The 27201-nt window shown below is 44.1% G+C and overlaps 1 protein-coding gene across 1 annotated transcript in view; it reads left to right on the top strand.

Moving 5' to 3' along the window:
- The window catches only part of LOC147722547 (serpin B6-like), a 482090-nt gene that overhangs the window by 311057 nt on the left and 143832 nt on the right, over positions 1-27201 (top strand). The window lies entirely within an intron of this gene.

The following is a 27201-nucleotide window of genomic DNA, read 5'->3' as shown; positions in this document are numbered from 1 at the left end:
CCGCGAGGGGCCGTAGTGGAGATTAAGCAAGCTATTGCCCAGAGTCGCAGAGTGTGACCCCGTGAGTTGAGTAGGCACCAGAGCGAGAATTGTCGAGTCCGTGGAATTTTTTTGAGCCCGAGACCCGCCGAGGCGGGGAATCGAACTCTGGTCCACGGTCGATCTCAGCTTCCGGGTCTGCCGCCTCTAACCACTGAGCCACGCTTCTCCACCCAAGCCACGCTTCTCCACCCTAAGGAGGATCAGACCATGAAATTACTGCACTCTGATGCCTTGTTAACACCAGATGGAAACGTGTTAAACCATAAATTGCATCAGTTACACAGTGTTACTGTATTAGCATTTTACTGCAGGTGGGGCAGTCCTTATGTTGGCACATTAACTATATGGTTCAAGGTAGTTGGCTCTTCAGGGTTCAATTTATCCCACTTGTCTTAAACAACCTCTGTATATCAGCCATGGAGCAGTCAATCTAACAGTTTGAGTCAACCTTAGAAGAAAACATGCTGGGCAGAAAGGGGGCCAAACTTCATCCTACTTACCTGCCTGAGCTTAGAAGGGTGGTTAGCCATCTAAAACTGAAATCAGGAGACAGTACCACAAAGTATAAGGTTTCTGGAGTATAAGGGGATATTAAGCCTTTGTTATAGAAAGCAGGCAATACTGTGTGTGTACGTGCTCCCTCTGCTTTCTGCAGACCTCTTAGTGTTCTGTAGTCTAGGCCTAATGCACTTCCACTTGCCTCCTAGATTTCTGACTCTGGAGAAGCAGTGCATTAAGGCAACACACTCTCATCTCCAGAGGTGTTGTATATGGAGGATGATTTTGTTCTGTGCCATCTATTTAGTGAAATTATTTCCTGAGAACAAATGTTATCCTATATTGCTAATACCCCAGGCTGCTGCCTGTCATGGCTCACTGTTTTCTATCTTAATCAACTCTATAGATCTTATATTAAAGATCTTTGAAACAACTGCCAGCTTTCTTTGGACTGTAGTCTATCCTTTCAGTATCACCCACCAATGTGCATGAGGGTGGAGTTTTTATAAGGTAGAACACCGAAGGAATGATGTTCACAGGATTGGGTCTAGAGGATCTAATCCATCCTTAGCATCAATGTCTGCTTGCAACCTAGATGTAAATGTAAATGTGGCGTATTTGTATAGCGCGAACAGTGACCCGGAGGCATCCCGGCGCTTGTACTCCTACCACAAGGGAACCCCTCCTGGCTTTTCCTTGTGGGGTGTCCACTCCTGGGCATCCCATGGTGAAACCAGGCATCCCTTGTGCATCGGGGGCCTTCGTGGAGACTAAGCAAGCTATTGCCCAGAGTTGCAGCGTGGGACCCAAGCTTAGAATCGGCACTGAGGCGAGAATATCCGGTCAGAGAAATTTAAGCCCGAAACCCGCCGAGGCGGGAATTGAACCCTGGTCCCTGGCCAGCGTTCTGCATCAAGGTCTGCCGCTCTAAGAATTGAGCCACACTCCTCCACAGCCACACTCCTCCTCTAGAGTAACATTTAATTGGCATATTGCTAAGGAAAGCCTTGCAGCTGGTCAAACATGCTTTCATATTATACCATCCCCGTAATACATTCCAATGAGAAACGAAATCTGACGGAAAGCAAATCACACACCGTACAAGTTTCCAAAACAAATTAATGCATCCATTCTTTTAAGCCCACCTTTCAAACCATGATCACCAGGTCATTTTCTTTAATCAAGACTACTAAAAGTTTGGTCTTGTTATGCTTTATAATGTGACAACGCGATGCAATGATAGTGTGAAATGGAGTTAATATGAATCTCTTCCTTCATGAGCTGCTCATGCAAATTGGGAATGTATCTTACATAAACCCCCACCCTAAATTTGTAAATACCCTCAATCAATAAAAGTGATCCAAATCCACAGAATTTGTATTTAATCGGAGACATTGGCATTGGTGAAGGGGGTGTCTTGTGTCTTTCGCTGAAAATAGGTAAATGCTTGTGTCCTCGATGGTGCCCTGTGCGAGTGAGTAGCTGTACCTGAAGCAGGTATAGTGACTCCTTCCTGCCCTGTTACATGATGGCTAAGAAGGGAGATGGTGTTGCAGCTTAGCCCAGTGGACATTAAGGGATTGGAGACAGTTGCGTGTGAACTGGGTAGATCGCAACAGACCACTGGGGGTTTGAAACAAGGCTGCGAGCTGGCACCCCTTCTTTTCAATCTATACACAGCTGACTTGGGAAAAGCCTCACCCCCAGTTGCCTTGCTCCAGCCCATCCAGGCCACAGACCCCTTCACATTTCTCAAAACACAGACAATGTAGTCATAATGGACCACACCAAAGTGGGGATCCAACGAGCAATGATCGGAATACAGCATCACAAATTCTCTTACCATCAATCCACACAAGACGAAATCACTTGTAGTCGGCCTTTATAAAAATAACAAACAAATCTCATGCACTATGGGCCCCAAAACCAACACATCGGCCCCCAAATATAAATATCTGGGGGTGTGGTTCATGTATTACGCTCAACCATCCGCTCTTAAAAATGCTCTGAAAAAGAAATCAACTGCAATCACTTATGGCTTAATTAGGCTTAATAACAACCTAAACTGCCCATCTGCAGAAGGAATAAAGAAAGTCATTCAAGCATCCCTCCTCCCAATGCGCAAATATGGGCACCAAGCTTTTCCTGGAGCCTTCTCTGAAATTCTGGAGCAGGCTCAGTGTGTGGGCTACAAAAAAGACTTCAAATTACCTAAATACCTACTCAGACTGGAATTTGGGCTGGTAAAGCAAGCTCTTAACACCGAGGCTGATTTTCTTAAATATTACATCTGTATCTGAAAGGCTCTGGAAAATTTCCTAAAGGCCTGTCTTAGATATATTTTTGAATAAAACTGGCTCCCCATGTAACAAGCAGCTTAAGTGAGCTCCAGCAACCACAGAGATAAATCCATCAACACTAGCACTAACCTCCATTTCCTACACAACTTAGAAAAAGGCCATAAACAGACAAGTGCAACTGGCTTCATTTCAGCAAGATCAGGCTTCATTAAAATCAACCTCCATCTTGGCCTCGTTAAACTCTTCGTATCTGGTATCCAAACCCCAGCCTTATATTTGTGCCTACCTTTACTGCAAAACTCGAAGAGATATCATGTGCATGTGAATGCTGGCTTTACAAATACCCGACTTCAACCGAGCCTGGGCTAACCAGGAAAACGGAGGAGCTGTAGATCATGCAACTACAAATGGGAATCATGGTTGCACCTTCTGTGCTGCTGCCCCACCATAGCACGTGAAAAAAAACTTTACTCAGGGAACTATTACTGAGAAATGGAGCAGGCACTTGCTTAGAGGCTTTGGCTAAAGGCTTTTCACACACACATGCCTCCACCTTGCCCGTTGTGGAAGATTTGTACAAAGACGTAGTGATGCTCTTCATCCTCATCCTGATCCTGGATCCTCTCAATGCCCCTACAAATCCCAGAAACTGATATCGGACTTTACTACAAAGATACAGGGAGATAAACAAACCTCTCAACAGCATTGACCATCTTAGGTCATTCAGTATCATAAAAGCGAGCTCACGGCAGGAGCCTAGAGCAACTGCACAAGATGGGTGCCCATTCCAGAGCTAAGAACATCAGCAAGTGGACCCCTCAATTGCATTTCATTTACGTACGCCCTTTGAGACTTTAAATGGCACTAGTACTTTTCCCTATTGCTATGCATTACAATGTGCTGCTCCTTTAATCATCTATACACGCTAGCTACAGACCTTTCTACTGTACATAGCACAAACTGCACAAAGCACACACATTTTAACAGTTAAAGGGACTTATAGCCAAGTGCTTGTGGGTAAAGGGGCAGAGACTAGTAACAGATTGTCGACGGGTCTCCAACGGGGGATGTGTTCACGGGTGATGAGACGGTGCAATACCACCTACAAGCAATTTTAAGGCTAGAATCAAATGTATTGTTTCAAACTAAACCTTTAAAAGGATCCCTGAGTACTTGGCTTTTAAATGCAATTGTAGATTTAAGTATCTGTCTTGGTCATTTTATTGGTATGCAATGGTTTTAATTAACTTATGCAGATAAACTAAACTTCAAAAGTAAAAAACAAAAAAGAAAAAAAACTTCATACGCTTTCAGGACCACAGGAGAGAAGAGGCACCCAATAACCAGAGTGGTGCTGGGCTTGAGGAGATAAATAGCATTGTCCTGTGTGCTGCACCAGCAATCAGCCCTCTGACATTGGTATGCAGTGATGCTGAAGCGCATGCTAAGAGAAGATGAACATCCAGGATTGTTGGTAGGCCTGATTCTGCTGTCTCACTATGGTGAAACAACTAGATGTAGCACGTCTTGTGCAAGGAGAGCAGCATAAATGACTCCTGCTTAGGATTGCATGACTGGATGATGGCCCCTGGAATGTAAGGATCTGTAAGAGGAATAATGTCTGAATATCTGCCTCATTATTTAAAATACTTGACTTGCTGTTTGCTTTATGCTTAGGGTGGCTGAAACTATTCCCAGGTTCTCTAATAGTCTATAGACTTTGTGGTGAGATAAAATTGAAGTCAAGTAGGCACTAGGAGCCATCTAGCTGTATTCTGCAAGCAGGGTAGAAGTGTGGCAGCATTGAAAGTGATAGTGTGGATCAGGGGAAAATTTAAATAAATGATTTAGCCTTTCTCCTATTACCGCTTCTTCACAATCGCCTCAGGAGACGGACCTTTGCCGCTGTATTTTGAAGCCGGATCCATTACATCATCGCAAGTCAAATTGCATTAACAGTTTAAGTGATGAGTTTAAAATAATTTTAAAACCTTTGTTTCTCATAAATTGATTAGTAAGTATCTTTTTATTCTTTTTATTCAGATTAGTCAATAAAATCAACTAATTTTACAAAAGTCTCATCACAAAGAATGGTTAGAACAAATCATCAAATAATGCATGAAGCGTGTTCCATAAAGGAAATGTTCCCTATTCCGCTTCTGCTTCAGTTTAGAAAAGTCCTTAACACCTGGCTGTTCTCAGGCATACAGTGAGCTAAAACTCCTCCATGACTCTTCTGGTCGATGTGTTATCTGCCGTCTTTCTCTTGTGCCTTGATGCCCTCGGGTGATTGTTGCGCTATATAAATATCAAAATCAAATCAAATTATAAAGATTAAGATCAGAATTTTAGGTCAGTAGAACACACGAAGAGTTAGTATTCAGAAGCAAAAGAGTGAGATATGAGAACATAAAGCCCAAGAGTCAGATCAAGGCAGCTGAACTCCCCAGAAAGCCTAATCTGTATTTCGAGTAAATCGGCACACATTTGCAATAGCAATCAGTCAAATCGAGCATCAAATAGTGAGGCAAAGGATGAACAACAGCGGAGGTACCCACAGTTGCTAAGGGTCTGGGAAAAAGTGTGCAGAGAAGCATTTTGCCAAAAAGCAGAAAAACTAATTGGGAACACTCACTAATATAAAATATTGTTGGAAAGTGTGTTGTGTGCCGCTCCTCCTCGGATCCAATCAAACACAAGCATTTCTCTGAGAACAAGTCCAGCCCTTCCTTTCCCACAAAATAACATGCAACTTGCAAAGTTTCATCACAAGGTTTGTTGCAGACATCATCCGTATGTAGCTCCATATTCATGAACCTCCGTTCCCATGGACATCGAGTACAGTTTAACCTTCTACTAATAAATGTTTCACTGCGTAAACCATGATCTATGCTTAAAAAAAGGAGAAACATCTTCATGCAAAATACCGTATAGTAATCCATTTCATTTATATAAAGCAGTAGTACTGTTTTAAAATATACAACTGTACTATTCAAGCATTATGTGAAACATGGTGAGAACATAACCTTAATTCTGTAGTAGGGGATTTCTGTGTATAGTCATAATCTAGTGAATAGTCCCGCCCATGTGCGTGGACCCCGGAGCAATCAAAAATAATCTCTTCAGATGTCTTCATTGCAGTCCTACATAGACACTTAAGAGAAAATTAAAGACAATAATGCGGCCTGTACCTACAAGGCTACACTGTCTAGTACTTCAACTAGAAATGCCAAGGATATTACCAACACATTTAACACAATCTGTCAAGTTTCCCCCCTGGAGAAACTCTCCTCCCCTCACCAAGTCCTTGAAATGATAGAGAGGAAGGGATGGACAGACGAGCCTCCATAGGCTGCCATTATGTGTCTGGAAAATGGATACCGTGCCTTTAACCACATGACTGCTAAGCTGATTCCTCTCCTGTGCTGGAAGTTGTTATATTCCATGGTTCATGACGAGCTCAGCTCGTCATGAGCACACGACCAGTGTACTGCATGACGAGCTGAGCTCGTCATGAGCAGCGAAGGGGTTAAGGAACTCTCTAGAGACCCTCTGTATTCCAGCATGCACAGCCCTCTCCTTTTACTTTCAGTTCTATTTTACGGCTCCTGCTAGCAGAACCCTGGAGCATTGAGCTCTTCCTTTTTGGGTGTTTTGTGTAATTTTTGGCACTTTTAAAGTGTTCGAGTGTGTTCACTCGACGTACTTTTGCTTCTTCACTTTGCTGGAGTTTTCTGGTGTTTTTGGCCGCTCTTTTGTCAAATATGCCTGCCTTATTTGATAAATGTCCTGAGTGTGCCAGGAAGAAGGCAAAATCCGATCCACACAGGGTGTGTATCCTGTGTCTCCCTTCTTCTCACGTCCCTGAGGCTTGCAAGATCTGCCAGCAGTTTTCCAACAGGACCCTAAAGGACAGACAGAAGATCAGGCTCCAAGGACTGGAGCAAAGAAAGCAGCAGGGTCCAGGTGGGTCTGGGCATGACGGGACCTCTTCCTCTGCCCGTGCTTCGGCCACCATAATGAGAGTTAAAAAAAGCATCATCACAGTCATCACTGAAAGGTGTTTGGTGAATCTCCATGCTTTTGCAGGTCCCCAGTGAACTCTATTTTCCCAACCACTGCTCAAAATGAAGAAAGTGTGGGGCCAATGTGGTTTACTGTATGCAGTTGGAAATGTAATGTAAGGCCTAGGGACCGTGAGTGGAAGTCTAGAAACACCAGTAACTGCTGCATACAATTACACAAAATCTACTGATATTACATGGAGAAAGTAAAATATGGTAATTGATTACAGTGGACCTACTGGCCTAGTCACCACCTTTTGCTACTTCTTAGGCATTATGTTGAAAGCCATTAATGAGTCCAGAGATTCCTCAGGAACGGTATTGGTGGAGAGAAAGTGAATGTGTCCCTAATATAGCAATATCTGCTTGAAGGTGTGGTCCAAATGCCTTATGTTTAGAATGCCACCCTTATACTGCATTGTCAAAAAACAAGGGGACCCACTAAATGGCTCAGGACCATGGGTATCAATTATTTTCAGAAAACAAAGGTCCTAAGCCTAGAACAATATTTCAACGCAATGTCATATAGACCACAATCGGACACTATATGTACTTTTCTTATACCCAGCCGGGCAAAGAATTTATTTGGAATAATTATTCAAAATATAAGTTACAATCAGACAACAAACATTTAGCGTTTGAAGTAGGGCACAAGCCTGTGCCGTACTGAGAGATAGAAGAAGGTTGTGAGAGAGGGTGCAGAGGAGAGGGCAGTTTACGTCAGGCAAAGAGAAAGTTTGAGCAAAGTCGGATACTGCTTAAAATTCAAATCGGCAGTATTCCCCAGAGTAGTACATACATATACAAATATTCCTAAATCAACTGTATGTCTACTGAGCAAAGTCGACGGCGTTTCGATCCCGCATTCAAAATAATGGGATCATCATCAGGACTTAGTTGTTGCCTGGTGTAACAAGAAAAAATTGCCTGTAAGGAAAACAGGAGAAACAGAAAAGCAAATATTTTAAGTCGCTATTCTGTGGTAGAAAAATCGAAGTCAACTGAGTCACACTCTACATTTAACATATTCGGAATCGCAGTGCAGTGAAAAGAAAGTGCCAACTGGTGTTAGGTTTGGCGCATCCAAAATGGCAGGGATGGTCTTGGTACTGTTTAGTTAGTGACTAGCCTGGCAAGAGTATTTGAGTTGTCACTAAGCTAGGAGAGTGCATATCATTGTGAAAGGTAGCCATTTTTGTGAAAGTGAGAAAATGGCACAGTGTGTATTTAGCCACTATGCGAGGGTTGGACTGGTGTCGATATTAAGTGGCTAGGGAGTGGTTATGGACCATCTAGTGGTTTGGGTATGCGAAGGAAGCGTACCCTCGGCGCTGGAATGATCCGAGTTGCGCGTGATTTGGCTCCGGGGGGTCAAGTGATTGGCGGCTGGATCCTGATAGCTGGATCCAGGTAGCTGAGAGGAGAAGGCAATAGTTATTGAATTGAACTGAGTGGATTAGGGAGTGCAAACCGCATATGTAGCCGCAACTTACCAAAATCCGATATTCGATAATGGCGAGATGGTTTGAGGTTCGAGGCAAGCCCCGTGTGGGTGCCCCGTCTAGGAGATTTAGTTCTGCGTTCGATATAATAATCGATCCGCTGAAAAGAGTTAATGTCAAAAATAACATCAGTGAGGGTTATTTAGCGGCCTCGGTGAAGATTATAAGTGGGGGTGTTCTCACCGTTTTAAGGGAAGACTGTCCGTTGATGCGGTCGGTGTGATACGCGATCCGCTGTGGGAAGGAAGGAGTAAAGGGTAAGAAAGTTATCCTGGCGCTTTGAGGCGAGTCGCAGGAAGACCTCGACTCGCCTCAAAGCGCCAGGATAATTTTATTACCCTTTACTCCTTCCTTCCCACAGCAGATCGCGTAGCATCATGTCGGACATGTGGGTGCTGCAAATCGTCCAAAGGGGCTACTCCCTCCCCTTTGAGGCGACTCCTCCAGCCATTAGTATATGTATCAAGGACCCCCTGAATAAACAAATTCTAATAATTCCTAGGTCAGGGACAAACAGCATATGAAAAGTAACAACCTAGGCAATTACAATTAGCTTGTCATATAGAAAATCCACAGAGAGGAAGGAAACGGGTATAATTCACGTTCTGTTGTTTATTAATATTTTCATTTAAAAAAAGAAATAAAGTACATATTATATACACAAAAATATATTCCTCTGTAACAGTCTATCAATGTACTCCAACAAAGAAATATCAGTCACAAATTTATACAGAAACAGTTAAATTGGGAAATTAATTAAAATTAATAAGTGGCACAATTCATGACTCGCGTTTCGGCGACCAGCGCCTTCTTCAGGAGAAGCCACGTACTACCTACAAATAAAAAATAATATAAACAAGATATCCTATAACCATTCAAACATTAAGTTACAAATACATTCTCATTACAATATACATTTTAGAATTTATCAACATTTATAACAAACCATTCTAACCTCTCTTTATATGACAAGCCATCATAGAATTACGATAAAACAAAATATATTCACCACATTTTTATTTCATTGCTCATTTTCAATATGGACCACCATGAAATGAAAGATGCAGAAGGCATAATATTTTCATATAATAGATGATGTTTTATTATAAAAGTCAGAAATTTATCAGGAAACCTGATCTTATAGTGTCAGCCTACAGCAAATGCCTCCATACTTACAAACTTTCTGAGTCTTTCAGAATTCCCTCTTTTAAGACAGATGACTAGAAAAGGGATAAGTAAAGTGTTCTGAGCATAAACAGGTTAAAATATTATACTATAAATTTCGTGTAAAGTATGATTAAGAACTTACAATAAATAATATCTTGATTTTAAATATTTGTCTTCATCCAAGTAACTTCAGATGTGTCGAAGGTTTTTTCCTAATTATACAGGTTTCTACTTTTAATCCAGTAACTCATATTCTTATAGTGGCGATGTGACAGTGTCTAATGAAAGAAACAAGTATATAAGACCTCCTTAATATTAAAATCAACAAAAAAATGAATAGACCACCAGACTTATTATCTGAATATAGGGGTTACATTTTTTTTAAATAGAAAGAGTTCTGGAAAGAGGAACTTTATGATCGTGTTTTGATTTGTAGCTTTTCCGACTGCCAGCTACCTAAAATAGGTTAAAAATATAATACTAAAGATTATAAGATAATAACTCTTGACGTTTTCTTTACTACATTATAGATAGTGTACATATATATATGAACATTCAATGTGGACAGAATGGCACATATATATTAACACTTATTACCGAAAGACATTTAAGATGGAAACGAATGTTTGAACCAAAAATGACAATACCAAGTTCGCGAAGTTGGATACAATATTGTATGATACAAAAAACTGGCCTTTTTCGGTTTTATTTGTTGCACAATCGCAACTAAAATGGAGGCATTTATTTGCATCAAGTTAGGCAATGTTCCCAAAGCGACAGTGAATACAGTTTCATTTAATACGGAAGAGTGGTATTGTAGCAGGGTTTCCGTTCTCCCACAGAACTGTGCATAGAGATCTAGAACCTTAGTGAGTTAGGATGATCCAAAACTCATCTCAGTGTCAGGAATCTCCTTACCTAGCTAGCTACAGTGTCTCATGGATCATTATGGAATGAACCATGTCTTAGACAAACCAGAACATGATCTTTAGAATACCTCAGGAGTCGTGGAACACATGAACACTCTTTCGTTATATAATCATTTCAAACCAAAACTGGGAGTCAAAGAACACACATGCAAGTTTGAAATATTTATTATTCAATGCAAAGTTCTCAAACGCAGTATCTTGTATAATACCAAAATGCAGATTATAAAAATCAGAGTTAGCAGCTTAGTCACTAATCCATAGTAAGCAAAAGGTGCTAGCATGTTATAATGCAAAACCTATAGAATCGATATCACCTATATTTCGCGCACCCTATCTAGTATATTATTTTATATCTAAGAAGGTCTCATTCGGGCTTTAGCAGGGCGGCCCCATACCTCTCAATGTCAGTAGGAGCAGTTCACATCAACAGCTACCAGCTCTCTCCATGCGCAGCACCAAGTGTCTACGTTCATTCCGTGTAACTCTATCTTAAACCCGCGTAGAGCCCAAAATGTTGGCATCAACATTATTTGTGTTATGTCTAATGTCTAATGTGGTGCGAGGATCAGACTTCCCAGCAACCTTGTGTTAGGTTAATCTTAGAGTGTGCAGCTCTCAGTGTGCAGACAGTTGTACCAAGTGTACGAGGCAAAGCTGATAGCATAGGAATAACATATTATTCTCAAATAAAACACCTCACCGCTTCTAGGGTGAAAGCTACAACAACAAGTACGTGTCGTGTGCAAAACTGAAGCCTGAAGGCAAAACGGCTGTTTAAACATGTAATACACTCATGCTAACTTAACGCAATATATGTAATGAAGTATCCATATGACACCCCCCCATTGGTCCGAGCACCGCCAATCATAAGGGAAAAGGCAATACTAAATCAGATACAAAAATTGAAAGCAAAATTCAATAATCTTGAGCTAAAATAAGCTAAAAATATGTATGAATGAATATGTATGTATGAATATGTATGAATGCCTACAGTGGCCTCAAATCTAAAAAATAGCAAAAGTCTTGAACCAAAAGTCTTCCGCCAGGTCCAAAAATAATGAGATGCATGACCAAGTCGCATCCTTTCAATTGTTTGTAAGAGAAAAAAGCAAGGCACTTATCCGATATCCAAAGTCAATGCGCCATCTAGACGTTATCTCCAGCGACATCACGTGAGTGAACTCTCCATCAGCTGAACATAGTCCATCCCTCCAATTCAGTGAGGGGAAAGTTATATTTCACACCAAAGCATTCCTTCTAGGCATCTCACTATTGGAAAGTATATGCAAAGAAAGTCGCAACAGCCTCCAGTATGAAATCACTGCCATCATCCGAAAATAGTTCAGCCATCCAATTTAGCAATGGGAAAGAACATACGTGTTCCTCCAGCATCGGATCCTCCTGCAACGTCAGAGGACAACTCGGTGGGTTCACCAGATCGCTGTGTGTCAGAAAGGCATTCGCCGCTGCAGAGATCTCCCATTGGCCCAGAACTCCATTTATCGCTGCCAAGGCCATAACTCTCTCGCCAGAACAGAGCAGCTCGTGAGCCACAACGGGACGCATTAGCTGATCAAAATCGACGTCAGGAGCAGTCTTCAAGCATAGGCATAAATCAATGGCCCAATCGAACTCGCAGCTCAGGCAGTGAAACACAGGTTGGACACACGTGAAGTCGGTGAACCGAAATGACAATCTATAGGCCGTGCTTAATGCTGCAAGCGGCAATGTTCCATAGTAATTGAGCATCCGATTACGACACAGGGTCAGGAGGCGTTGAACGTCGTCTTGCGCAGGATGGGCATCCATGTTTTATGAAGAAAAACACCAACAGAAAGCCTGCGGCCACAGCCAGCAAAACAGGTATTCCACCAAACAAACTCGAAAAAATAGTGTGGAAAAACGTGGGAATGATACCAAAAACTTTTTCAAAAGTAGTCACGAGGCCACTGCTTACTAGTTTAAAAAAATGTGCAAGGCCATTCGTTGAAGAAGCATTAAAAATCTGGTGTACCAGCTCGCAGAAATGAAATGGCAAATCAGTGTTTAAGAGCGCCTGCACCTCTGTGCGGGTGTTGGCTATGTGAAGGACATAAGTTTCCCGGGCCGAAGTCAGGGTCACTTGTTCTTGAGACAAAAGGGCCCTTATTCTGCTCAAACCATTGAATTTCGCTTCCAAGGTTGGGATCCGTGGCCAGATGGAGACATCTGAGGAGCCATGCGTGGGTGGGTATAGCACGTTCTTGCAGCACACTACACGCTCTGATACAGTAACTATATAAGCCACACCAATTAATAAACCACAACATAATTCGTTGTTTAAAAGCAAATAACTACCATTAGTTAATAATGTAAATGTGGGCACTACTGCTGGAACTGGCGTGCCTTTTAAAACACATGCTAAATTTGGGCGGTCCTGATTACAAGAACCGTGTAACTGAATGTGTCTGCATATTAATGAATGGTCAGGTGACTGTGTGCATTCCTCACCATTAAGATTAACCTCTTTGCCATCTTTCAGACATCTGTATGTGTATGGTAATGACCATGCCTCATGTAGGAATGCATTGCCTAGCGGTTCATATCGTCCTATAGCAATATAACGCATACAGTTAGCAAATTTATATAAAGGGAATGGTAATGTAATTAATCCATGAATGAGCCATGTGGCAGTAGTGGTTTCAGCAACAGAGAAAGGCAAGGACTCTAGCTTTTCAATATGTAGCATAGAAAATGAAGCATCACGCATTGAAAGCATGCGCTGTTTCTCAGTAAGATTAAAAGGAGCAAAAAGGGATGAAACGTTCAATGAGGTCCAGGGAACTCGACCAGCCTTAAGAGTCTGTAGCGTCCATGCAAACTGCATTACAGAACGCAATTGATTTTGACCATGGTATAACGTGGACACTTCATCATGTACAATATCAACAACAGAAGAAACAATATTATCCAATGTGTAAATTCTGGACGAAAGCATGTTAATACTGTTATCGACCACTGCAAGCACTTTTTCCAAATTTGCTTGATCAATAGCTCTTAGGCGCTTTGCTGCCTCAACTTGTGAAAATTTCCAAATCTCATTGTATATAGCATAAAGAAAGCGTTTAGATCTACCCCTAGCTGGGCCTTTTATAAAATCATTTAGGTCTATATTTTCATTCAACTGGGACAGATGCAGTTTAACTGCAGCCAAAGTGGAATGTTGTAACCAGTTCTGACACAATTTTCCTACTGAATAAGTAGTAACAGTGTGATCTGTTTCAAACCTGGGATCTGGCCTGATGTGCGTAAACCCTTCAGACAAACCCAAAAAACGACGTTGGCAAGCATCAGAGCTTCTTTGCCACAAGAGCCACCCCTCCGGGTCGAAATGGGAAACATTAAAGGATGAGTTCTGCAAAAGTGTTTGTATCTCACTGATGGACGATGTACTGAAATTACTCCAACCGGAATATTCTTCCAAATCAGGGATAGTAGGGGTATTTAATTTTTTAGATGTAGCCAATCCAAAACATGTTGTTTGGGAAATAGTTGAATTTAAAAACAACATGTGATTCGGGATGAGACATGCACGATGCAAAGCCTCAGTGCCTTGTACCTGCCAATCTTTGGTACCCCAAACCGATTTAAGGTCAACAGCATCCTTCCATAACTCATAGCCATCTACAGATAACCTTTCTAGAAAGGACTTTGAATACAGCAATTTTGTATCAGTAAGTCTGACTTTGGGCATGAATTTCTGGTTTATTTTAAAATAAAACGACTCAGGATTTGACTGATTAAAGTCTGTAAAATAAGAGTATTTTCCCAGAAACGTACTTGAGCTCCCCTGTAAAGGAGCAGGGCAATGTTCCCACTGAGTGTAATTCACAGGAACCCTCCTGGAACTGGTCTTGTGTAAGAAATGATTTCCATAATGTTGATAACAAAACAAATCACCATAATTGACAGAATCTAAGTACAAATCCTCAGCATCAAAGGCCGAATAATATTTTAAATCAGAGAACAATGCTTCTACGGCCTGAAGATCCCAGTCATCAGAATGAATATTTTGCTTAACCACATCTCCCATGTTTACTCTAAGCACATTAGGAACATTAATAACTTCTGTGGGGCCATGTATCTGAAACCTAACTGCATCCCACACAATCCCATCAAGGACAGGCCAAGCAGTAATTTGTACTGTTTTCAAGTCTCTCCTTAGCCTGTGTGCTGAATGTGAGGAGGATAGAGGGGCCAATGTTCCATTAAGGTACCGAATTCCTGTTCTTTCTTTCACATAATGGCCATCAATCAAGCGGAAAAAATAAAACACAAAACCAATTGACATAAAAAGATAAAATGAAAATAGTATCAGCCAAACGTAGGTCCAAGGAGGAATTAAAAAATGTTTCTTAAATAACGTGGCATACTTTGCAATAGTCGATGGTTTCTTTGAAAGTTCCGAAACAGAGTCAAAAGAGAATCTGGACTGGTTAGCCAAATGAGCATTTAGATCAGACATAGATAAATCAGCAGGATCTGCATATGTCCGCTCATCAATGTTAGCAAGAGGAATTGTATTTAATAAAGGATTGGATAAAGCAGGCATCTCGAGGGACACCTCCTGATCTGCACCAGATGTAATAGCCAGCACAGAGTTCCTCACCATGGAAGGACAGGATGTAGCCGGTGTCATACTATGAAGAATCGGCCACCCTGTGTATCTTGACATTGTCAATAGAAATAAATCTGTTTTCTTTACGACCTGGAAGTGGTGGTAAAATGACTGTTCTTGTGCCCTTCACTCCAAGGACTCGAACCGGCGTTCTAAATGAGGGACCAAACTCTTTCTTGTTATCGATCTTCTCTCGAACCAGTTCTCCAACTTGGGGTAGCCAGCCAACTACCGGGATCTGCAACGCATCATCCGACGTGGAGGGCAAGTGTTCCTTTGCAAGACTGTCTCTGGTCTTTTGTAGATCCTGTAAAACATTGCAATGTTCATCTACGTCAAAGGCCGCGGCCTGGGCCTGGCAGTCTGCACCATCAAGGTCAGGGACGTACATCTTGATACCAAAGAGCATTTCGTATGGGGTCCGCCCACCCAGAGACCTTCTAGGGAGATTATTAAGCGCACGCTGCACGCCATAGAGGTGGGTCAGCCAGTTTCTACCAGTGCCTATAACACGGGCTGTCAAAGATTGCTTTAAGTCGCGGTTCATTCTTTCTACTACAGAATTGCCCTCAGGCCTGTAGGGGCTCGAAAACTTCACCTGTACCCCCAACGAAACCATAGCATCCTTATACGCCTTAGAGGCGAAAGCCGGACCCTGGTCCGAATGGAAAGTACCACAAGCAAAGATTCCCACAAAGACACGCAAATCCTTAATGACAGTTCGCGAATCAGCGCTTCGATGCGGCCATACCCATACAAAGCGTGTGCATGAGTCAACTGCTACTAAGATGTATTTACAAGCAGTATCAGAAGAAAAAGGACCGCAGTGATCCAAATAAACGCAACCAAGCGGTTTATTAGAGATGCACAACTGTGTCTGAGGCGGACGCGCAGCAGTAGAAGGCTTAATCTGCTGACAAATGTCACACATAAGGACATAATCGCGCGTCTGTTTGTACAGTCCCCGCCACCAGAACCTCTGTTGTAGCTGAGATACAGTGGCTGAGACGCCCGCATGCGCAGACGCCACACCTTCATGAGCCGCTGTAATCAGAGAAGCTCTGCGATCCGAGTTGGGAACTAAACGCTCTCCAACTTCAGGAATTTTCACATAAGGAACCTTATCGGGACTTAAGTGGTATGTGTACTTCGAAGGAAACCCCGCAGGATATTTACCTCCCTTCGCTGTGGCAGCAACAGCCGCCAAGATGTCATCATCTATTTTGCTTTTGGACCTCGTGACCGCTGCAACTAAGTATTTTGATACCGCTGACTTCGCTGCTTCATCAGCAAGCGAGTTGCCAACAGCGTGGACTCCCACGCGCTGGTGGCCCAGAGTATGAATCACAAACACGAGCGGCAGTTTCTCTTTAAGTTCCGCCACTCGGACCCAGATCATTTTATGTTTTATTGTGCTACCCTTGGAATCACGAAAATCATTCTGAATCCAAAAAAACAAGTTCTCATTGTAAGACTGGACACAGTAGTAAGAATCACTTACGATTAAAGTCGTCACACAAGGATCAGCGTACTCCAATGCAAGCATAAGAGCACGAAGCTCTGCCAACTGTGCGGTGCAGTCCCCTAGCGTTTGCGTGTGCACAACACTGGACTTGAACTCATCGTTCACCATGGCACCGACCACAATGGCGCAAGCGGAAACGTAGGCATGTTTAGAGCCTTGCGCAACCTGCGCCGAACCATCCGTGTAAATGATACAGTGGAAATCCTCCAACGGTCTCATTGCTAAAGGAGCAGGATGAACAAATTCATACTGTAAATACTCCTGCGACCGTAAAGCGGCGTCAAAAATAAACGTGACATCCTGAGATGTCAAGGATGTAGCCCACTGAATCCACCGAGGGTGCAAAGCTTTAGAATTTGGTACACTGGCTTTCGTGACCGCCTCCAAGGCTGGACACGGGGTGACAACCAACATGCGCTTTCCCTGCGACAGGGCACGTTCCTTAAGAATTGCCATCTGCACAGCCGTTAAAACTTTCTCCACAGTGGAAAAACGCAGTTCAGCCGAAGTGTACAAGTGTGACTTGTAAGCAATAGGTACAGTATCCCCTTCATTAAAAGTCAGGTACGTGAAACCCACCGTCCCAGGGATAATTCTTATCACCAGGTTGGTCTGGTTATCACGAGTCTGTAAGTAGTCGGAAGTTAGCAAATCAGCCTGCAAGGACTGCAGAATGGCTGAATGCTCAGGCAGCCAGCATGATTTGGAAAAAGATGGTTGTACCAAGGCATATAAAGGCTTGATACGCTGGGCATATTCCGGAATGTATGTTCTCCCGAAATTCAAAAAACCCAGTAAAGACTGTAATTTTTTCAGCGTTGTCGGAGAGCGCAACTGCGCACACTTCTCCAGGAAGTGAGGTGCCAACCCCTTTCCTTCATGGTTAAGTTCATAACCTAGAAACAACACTGTGTACTCCGCAATGTGTGATTTTGCAAAGTTAAATTTGTAACCCATGTCTGCTAAGTTACAAATTATGCTGTTTACTCGACACAGATGCACCCAAAGCTCGTCGTCTGTGAGATAAATATCATCCACATACGAACATGCAACTGGATCGAATCGCTCCAAAAGAGAGATAATGCGGGCGGAAAACACTCCAGGACTATTCTTATATCCCATTGGGAGTCGTTTAAACATTTTTTGTACGCCGCCGCACGTAAAACTGGTCCATTGGGAACTTAGACCATCTAATCTATGTGCATAAAAACCATTGGAAATGTCAAGCGTGGTTTTGAACCGTTTACGCTCAAGACTATTCACTAGGGCAGAGCCGTGAGTATTCTGTACCGCACAGTTACGGCAATGCGAGTTCAAATGCCGGTAATCCAAAACTAGACGATAAGAGCCGTCCGGCTTGTTAACAGTAAAAAGGGGATTATTCATTGGTGACACACATGTTTCAATTACACCTTGATATTCCAATTGTTCAAGGATAGCCGCGACCGAAGCTTTAGCTTCACGTCGTATGGGATACTGGGGTTGTGGCTGAGGCTGTGACCTTAAAGGAATCTCATGGCTAGGGGACAATTTATCCCAGCCACACTGATTTCGGTACACAGCCGGCGCAAGCGCCAGAGCCCACTCTTCTGCAAAATGCAGCGCTTCCACTCTCGAGACAGTGTGCGCGAAACTGGGGAGGATTACCTCCTCCCCTCGCGGAGCTGCGAGAATAAAAGGTGGGGGCCAGTCAGCCTCCGAAAGCAAAATGTCATACGTATCTGAAAGATTTTCCCAAAATACCCCTTTTACAGTTCGCTGCATGTCACCTTCGATTAACAGGACAATGTCAAAAAGCCTTTCAGGGGGAGCAACATGTGTATCAGCCGTTTCGATTACAACATAAGTGTCAGTCGCTGTCACCTTCAACAGTGGACGGAGGGCCTCTCTCACTATGGTAATCTCCGCCGCGCTGTCCAGCAAGGTCAGAGCCCACGTCAGATTCCGAAGCCGCGTTCTCACTATCTGGGGCATATCGATGCGCCGTTAAGGCAGCGACTTTCTTCTTGGCAAACTGCGGTCTCTTTGGCGTAGAGTCGTCCCGCTGGTCCCCTTCACTTCGCGTGCGGGGCTGGCCACGTCCTTGCTGACCACCCCTGCCCCTGCCGCCCCCTCCACCACCGGTTGACGGAGCCGATGAGTCCTGAAAGGAACGAGGAGAGCGTTGGTCAGATGCCTGATATCTTTCAGGCGATTTAATCGTAGCGCGATCGCGCAATTCATAAACACGCTCTGACTGCGCAGGTTGTGAAGGCGCCGGACTAGAGACCTGTGTCTGTTGTTGTTGTTGCTTACCCTTATTCTGCTTTTTGGGCCAAGTTTGTTTTTTGGACTTGGGCTGTCCACTTGTTTCCGAAGACTGCCCCTGGGGCTGCTTCTTTTCTTTTTCAAGAAAAACCTTCGCACCCTTAGAATTGCGGCCAACCGTTTTATAAGCCGCCACAATAATTCTTGCCAGCTGACGGGGCTTCTCGGCATCGGGTACTAACGCCAGACCATTGGCCACCTGAAAGTTCACTGCATCCCCTTTTACATTGGCAAGGATAATACCGCAAACTGTCTCAAATGAACCGTTCAGGCGCATACCCAACTCAACCGCCGACTCAGGTCCGTGATCATCCTGAACACGTTTGAGGATCGCAGACAGGTTCGAAACTGACGGTGTGCCAAAGCACCTCGAGTAAACCGCTGCAAAAGTCTTACCCCATGTCTCACAGTCAGCAAGTTCCGGGGCTATTTCCTTCGGTAAACTAAGCGTAAGAATCCGGTGTTTTTCACTCGGAGTCGTATTAGGAAACACAGCCTCCAACTGGTCGAATTTCTCGGCAAGCCAGTAAGGAAATTCATCCGTACTATCTGGCTTTCTGCCCATAACGGAATTCACCAAGACAGGACTGATTTTCAAACCAGCCTGTTCTGCTCGAAGCTGCGCACCTGCGGGAGCTGCGCCTTGAATATTACGACTAATGTAATGAACAAGCGCCCTAATCACGCCAACCGAGACCTCATGAAGACGCCTCAGGTCACCTACGTTACAAGTGGCGCGATTAGGATGAGGAGTAAATCCACCCAAGGCGGGCCAATTTGTGCCCGGAATGGACAAAGGACCTAACCTCGTAGCGTTCAAAGAATGGGGTAGGGCGCCACCAAACCAAACTCCGTGCTGCCAAGCGTCTATAGGTACTTCCAGTGCCCTGTACGGAGCATAAGCCGCCGGTACTGCCGAGGCAGTGTATGAATGGAAGACGCCCGAATTAGCGTCCACAGCCGGAAATGTTACCCAGGAATAAAATAATTCGTACGGTACGCATGTTCCGCACTCACCACTAGAACCACAGCCAAGCCGTCCACAGGGACATTGTATGTCCGCAAGTGGTCGCGAACCGCGATGCGGCTATGCTGCGCAATTTCCACGGCCATGGTAGCAAAGGAAGCGAAAAGAGACAAAGAACAATTTGTAGCACAACTGGGTAGTAATTCAAAGAAACCGTTTACAGAAGAATTCAAGCTTGAAAAGACCTATTTCAGAAATAGGTAGGTTTTTCCGACACCACCGTTTACCGGAAACGGGTATGAAGGTGTTAAGGTTTTGAATGATATACTACTCGAGTGTCATGAAATACGGCCAACCAATCCGTTGGGCGCCATGTAGCAGGGTTTCCGTTCTCCCACAGAACTGTGCATAGAGATCTAGAACCTTAGTGAGTTAGGATGATCCAAAACTCATCTCAGTGTCAGGAATCTCCTTACCTAGCTAGCTACAGTGTCTCATGGATCATTATGGAATGAACCATGTCTTAGACAAACCAGAACATGATCTTTAGAATACCTCAGGAGTCGTGGAACACATGAACACTCTTTCGTTATATAATCATTTCAAACCAAAACTGGGAGTCAAAGAACACACATGCAAGTTTGAAATATTTATTATTCAATGCAAAGTTCTCAAACGCAGTATCTTGTATAATACCAAAATGCAGATTATAAAAATCAGAGTTAGCAGCTTAGTCACTAATCCATAGTAAGCAAAAGGTGCTAGCATGTTATAATGCAAAACCTATAGAATCGATATCACCTATATTTCGCGCACCCTATCTAGTATATTATTTTATATCTAAGAAGGTCTCATTCGGGCTTTAGCAGGGCGGCCCCATACCTCTCAATGTCAGTAGGAGCAGTTCACATCAACAGCTACCAGCTCTCTCCATGCGCAGCACCAAGTGTCTACGTTCATTCCGTGTAACTCTATCTTAAACCCGCGTAGAGCCCAAAATGTTGGCATCAACATTATTTGTGTTATGTCTAATGTCTAATGTGGTGCGAGGATCAGACTTCCCAGCAACCTTGTGTTAGGTTAATCTTAGAGTGTGCAGCTCTCAGTGTGCAGACAGTTGTACCAAGTGTACGAGGCAAAGCTGATAGCATAGGAATAACATATTATTCTCAAATAAAACACCTCACCGCTTCTAGGGTGAAAGCTACAACAACAAGTACGTGTCGTGTGCAAAACTGAAGCCTGAAGGCAAAACGGCTGTTTAAACATGTAATACACTCATGCTAACTTAACGCAATATATGTAATGAAGTATCCATATGACAGTATCTTATCGGTTTTACTTCTGATTAATGGGCAACTAACAATAAAAACGTATATATAGATTGAATCAGTGCGAAAATATGTAGAAATAGCAACAGCTTTACTTCTTATTAAATGACAACTAACAAAAACAGATATATAAATTGAATCAAGGCGGAAATATGTAGAAACGGCGGCGGATAAACGTTCATTATAACTAAATCGCAGCTTGACAATACGGCAACAGTTATGTATATCGATAAAAGAAATTACCTGGTAGTTGTCGATATTATGATATCCCTCTGGAGTAATTAGAGGATAAAAGAAGCGCGCTCTATAAATATAGAAAAGCAGGAGCATGCAGAGAGTTATTACATAGTCCTTTCTTTAAATGTATTGTGTCAGCATAAGATCAAGGTAATAGCTATATAAGCATACCTGCGCTGTATATCTGTAACGCGGAAAGGTTCCTCCTGATGTGAGGTCAATTACAAATATTCAACCGCTATAAAACAGAATTAATATGTTACTAGATCTAAAGTTGCCACGTTAAATTTAGCATCACGAGGAAAATAAAGACTTCTAACAGGGCTTACCTATTGATATACGATTCGAATGAACCGGAGGCGGGAAACTGGTTACGCCGTCTGACGAAGGAGGGATAAACAGCATTTTGTAAAATGGGGGTTCTTTTAAATCCAAGCTGATTGGACCAGCCCGCCTAAAAAAGTCACATGATATTGCCAATAGTGAAAATAGTCAAGGGACTCTATTTTTAATACCAACGGTGAACAAAACAACCCGCATAAACGGTTACAAGGTATTGCAGATGGGGAAATGGTTGAAGGACTCAATTCATGTTACTGATAAAGATAGAAAGGGGGACACTATATTTCGGATACCATGTTTTAGCATTTCCAAAAGAAAACAGACTGAACTTTCACAGAAATAGTCAAAGGACTTTCATAGAAATAGTCAAAAGACTCATTGCTTTATTTTTAACAAAGAAGAAAAGGGGGACTTAAAATTACGGCCGCCGTGTTTTAACGTTCCCAAATGAATACAAACCGATCTTTCAGGAAGATAAAAAACTGAATATTTATCACGCGACTCTCATTGAAAATAGTACAACGTGCAATATGGCACCAGTTATTTTGGAAAAGTGAAATTCAGAACAGTTTCATCCCTAATTCTAATGGTTCACCATGGAGTGATATTATGTATTAAACACTCGCAAGTTGTTTTCTCATTTTATGGTTCACCATTATGTTAAATAGATCACAAGATCAAAATATTGCGTTCTCCCATGGAATTTCAGTGTTTAATCCATGTTAAAAAGTATCAAAGACAAAAATCCAGTAGACTTCTCATTTTTTCCTAATTGAGCTGCCTCCTTTGGTTTCCGGTGTGTGTATTTTCTCCAAAATACGCCACTTAAATTCTTCTGGACTATGGTTTTGTTCTAAAAAATGTTTTACCATTGGATCCAAGATTGTTTTGGTTCTTATGGCAGAACGGTGTTCCGATAGTCTAACTTGAATACTCCTGGAGGTTTCTCCTATATATCCAAATAGGCACGGGCATTGAATAAAGTAAATAACATTGGAAGTGTTGCAGTTCCACATACAGTTGGCACTAGTGGTGTGACCGTTATGAGGGAAATGTTCCCCAGCAATGATATTACAGGATTTGCATGAGGAACAAGGCATAGTGCCTTTAATAGGCAGACTGGTAACAATTGACCTCTGCACAAACTTCTGTTGATTAGTTATATTGTCAAACCGGGAATGTACAATGTAATCTTTGATATTTTTACTGCGCCGATGCGCAAAAAGCGGTTTGGCTAATTTCTGATCCTTTGTACAATTACTATTCAGTATATGCCAATTGGAGGTAATGATCTGTCTTACTCTCTCATTAAGAGTAGAGCGTTTCGTGATACAGACTACTTGTTTATTGTCTTTGGTAGGCTTATCTCTCAAAAGGCAGTCTCAATCAGAATATCGTGCCCTCTTATAAGAGTTCCTCACCAGCCGGTGAGGGTAGCCTCTTTCAATGAATTTAGATTGCATAACTGCTGCTTGTTTATCAAAGTCTCCAAGATTAGTGCAATTGCGCCTGACCACTAATGTGCCACTGCAGTACCACCACCTGTTGGGGGATCACTTGCAGCTTCTGCAGGAGGAAGTTTCGGCCCTCTTGGCCAAGAGGCCATCAAGCACGTTCCTGGGCCAGAAGTAGGACGTGGTTGCTATTCCCACTACTTTCAGATTCCCAAGAAGGGCAAAGGAGGCCTACGTCCTATCTTGGACCTACGGAGCGTCAACCGCTTCCTCCGGAAGGAGAAGTTCAAGATGCTGACTTTGGCTCAGGTCCTAGCTGCTCTGGACCCAGGAGACTGGATGGTAGCGTTGGACTTGCAGGACTCTTATTTCCACATCCCCGTCCTGCCAGCCCACCGGCGTTACCTGCGGCTCACGGGAGGCCACAAGCACTTTCAGTTTACTGTGCTCCCCTTCGGCCTTACCAGCGCCGCTCGGGTGTTCACGAAAGTGATTGCGGTGGTCGCAGCTCATCTGCGCAGATCAGGGGTTTCAGTCTTCCCCTATCTCAACGATTGGTTGTTTATATGGGGCTCACCCCAAACGATCGTCTCCCACCTCCAGACTATGGCCGACCTCCTGCACTCGCTGGGGTTCTCCATCAACGTGCCGAAGTCACACCTGTGCCCCTCTTAGAAGCTCCTTTTCATCGGAGTGGTTCTGGACTCGACTCAGTTTCGGGTTTGTCCCCTGAACAGCGGGTTCGGGATATTCAGGCTTTGATTCCGATCTTTCAGCCTTTATCCAGAGTCTCGGTCAGGTTGAGGCTGCAGCTCCTGCGGCTGATGGCCTCCTGCATCCTTCTGGTGCATCACTCCAGATGGCGGATGCGGGCTCTGCAGTTGGACCTGAAGTTTCAGTGGGCACAGCATCAGGGCAACCTGTCCGACCACGTCCTGATCTCGGAGGGCACTGCGAGTCAGTTGCAGTGGTGGCTCACAAACCGCGATTGGGTCAGCGGCAGATCGCTCTCCCTACCCCAACCGAAGCACGTAGTGGTGATGAATGTGTCCCTCCTGAGATGGGGGGGGCTACATGGGAGAGAGGGAGATCAGAGGCCTCTGGTCTCCGGCGGAGTCACAACTCCATATCAACATTCTGGAGCTGTGGGCGATCCGTCTTGCACTGAAGGCAGTTCTTCCTTCTGTCCAGGGAAGTGAAGTGCAGGTGTTCACGAACAACACCACCGCCATGTGGTACTGAAACAAACAGGGTGGGGTGGGGTCGTGGACCCTTTGTCAGGAGGTTCTGCGCCTCTGGCAATGGCTGGAACACCAGGGCGTCATCCTGGTGGTTCAACACCTGGCAGGTTCTCTGAACGCCAGGGCGGACGAACTCAGCTGCCAGTGCATGATGGATCATGAATGGCGTCTGAACTCGGATGTGGCGCAAGGTCTCTATCAGCAGTGGGGAGAGCCTTGGTTAGAGCTATTCGCCACCGAAGAGAACGCGCAATGTCAGCACTTCTGCGCGTTGGAATTTCCAAGGAGGCACTCGCTCGGCGAGGCTTTTCATCATGAGTGGAGGTGCGATCTGTTGTACGCCTTTCCGCCTATACCACTTCTGCCCAGAGTGCTGAAGATCAGGCAAGACCGGGCCCAAGTCATCCTTGTGGCTCAGGATTGGGCACAAAGATACTGGTATCCCGAGCTACTCCGCATGTCAGTCGATCCTCCGATTTGTCTGCCTCTTCAGGAGGACCTTCTGTCGCAGCAGCAGGGGACGGTCCTCCACCCAAACCTGTCCAGTCTCCACCTTCTTGCGTGGAGATTGAGCGGCGGCAGTTGAGGCCATTTGACTTGCCTCCTGAAGTTCGTGATGTCATTCTGGCAGCCAGACGTCCCTCCACGAACACGGTATACGGCTGCAGGTGGAACAATTTTGTGGCATGGTGCACAGCAAATGCTGTGGATCCACTCTCTGCCCCCCGTTCAGAGGTTCTCCTCTTTCTTCTTTCTCTTGCCCAGCAGGGCTCTGTTCTGGGCACTATCAAGGGCTATCTCTCGGCCATTTCAGCCTTCTTAAGGCTTCCTGATCAGCCTTCTCTTTTCAAGTCCCCTGTTGTAAATAGATTCTTGAAAGGCATCACACACACACGTTTCCTCCTGTTCCCTTTGTGATGCCTCAGTGGAACTTGAATCTTGTTCTAACGTATCTGATGTGCGCTCCTTTTGAGCCACTTCATAACTGTCCTCTTCGTCTGATGACTCTTAAGGCTGCATTCCTGGTTGCCATCACCTCTGCCAGGAGAGTGAGTGAGCTCCAGGCTCTATCTTCTAAACCTCCTTTCCTCTCTGTCCATCCGGACAAGGTTGTTCTAATGACTCGTCCTTCTTTCCTGCCCAAGGTGGTCACAGCCTTTCATATCGGGCAGTCCATTACCTTGCCCACCTTCTATCCGCCTCCGCATCCCTCGAAGGAGGAAGAGAGGCTTCACCGTCTGGACCCAAAAACGTGCGCTCTCCTTCTATCTAGATCGCACACGCCAGCTCCGGGTGGTGACCAGCTCTTCGTTGGTTACGTGGGCGCAAAGAAGGGACGGGTGGTGCACAACCAGACCATCTCTCGGTGGGTCATCTTGTGCATCAAGGTTTGCTACTCTTTGGCGAAAAAGGAGCCTCCTGTTGGGCTGCGTGCCCATTCTACTCGGGCCACGGCAGTTACTACTGCCCTGGGTACGGGAGTCCCCTTGCAGGACATCTGTCAGGCAGCTACGTGGGCCTCGCTACACACGTTTGCTAGGCATTACTGCCTGGACAGCCAAGTCCGGAGAGATGGCTTTTTCGGCCGTTCCGTTCTCCAGGACTTTCTGGTGTGATCTTGGTTCGCAGACCCACCACAGGGGCTGGTATTGCTGGGGTATCTATTCTAAGGTAAGGAATCTAACACTAATCTGTTTCTTTCAGATGCACAAGTTACTTACCTTTGGTAACAATATATCTGTAAGAAACAGTAGTTATTGTTAGATTCCTTACCGCCCCACCCATCCTCCCCGTTCTGCGAACCGATATCTAGCGTTAAGGACATCCCTTTCAGGGCCCTAGTTTCATGGCTTTAGTGTCGGTTTCTATCATGGCTCTGCATTCCTGGCGCGGAAAGCTGTGTACAGAACTAAACGTCCGCGCGCGAGGCCGGCGTCTAAGTACTCCGACAAAGTAAATCCGTCGATCCCGCCGGCGACTGACGCGGAGCCACAGATGACACCTACCGACGCGCAGGGGTACTGCTGACAAAAACTTTCCGGATCCAGTCTGACGCCTGGGGATATTCTAAGGTAAGGAATCTAACACTAACTACTGTTTCTTACAGATATATCGTTACCGAAGGTAAGTCATTTGTGCTTCTTGAAATACAGAGATATGGCTTTGGGGTCTAAGGTCCAGTAAATTACCTTAGAATTATGTGAGGATCTTTCTTTTCCCAGATTTAAACTATTGGTGCAGAAACAAGAAAGATCCTTTGGGTTAAGGAAGAAGTTAAGAGACCTTGGCTTGCAGTATATGCTCTAGTACCCAGCACAGTTGAAGGTAATCTGAAATAGTATAATACAAAAAAGGTATTATCTGCATCAGGTTGAGTAAGCAGACTGGGGAAGACTTCAGGAGCTGAACACCGAGACATAGGAGGGTGCATGAAGTGGCAGGAAAGGGAACATGTTGAAGTGAACAATCCTGTTAAATCCTAGTATTTGCTGTAAATATATTTGCACCTCATGTGACACAACACGTTTCCTGCTTTCTTACCAAACTTATTGTTAAATATGATGCAAAATGGAGTTGCACAACCTGAGAAGTGCCAGTGAACCATTTGGTGCATTTAGTGCGAGTACACAAAGCTAAT

Source organism: Lissotriton vulgaris, chromosome 4_1, assembly GCF_964263255.1.
Source record: "Lissotriton vulgaris chromosome 4_1, aLisVul1.2, whole genome shotgun sequence".
Classification (NCBI taxonomy): Eukaryota; Metazoa; Chordata; class Amphibia; order Caudata; family Salamandridae; genus Lissotriton; species Lissotriton vulgaris.
Note: the sequence above shows the minus strand (reverse complement) of the source record. Positions and strands in the feature narration are given on the sequence as shown.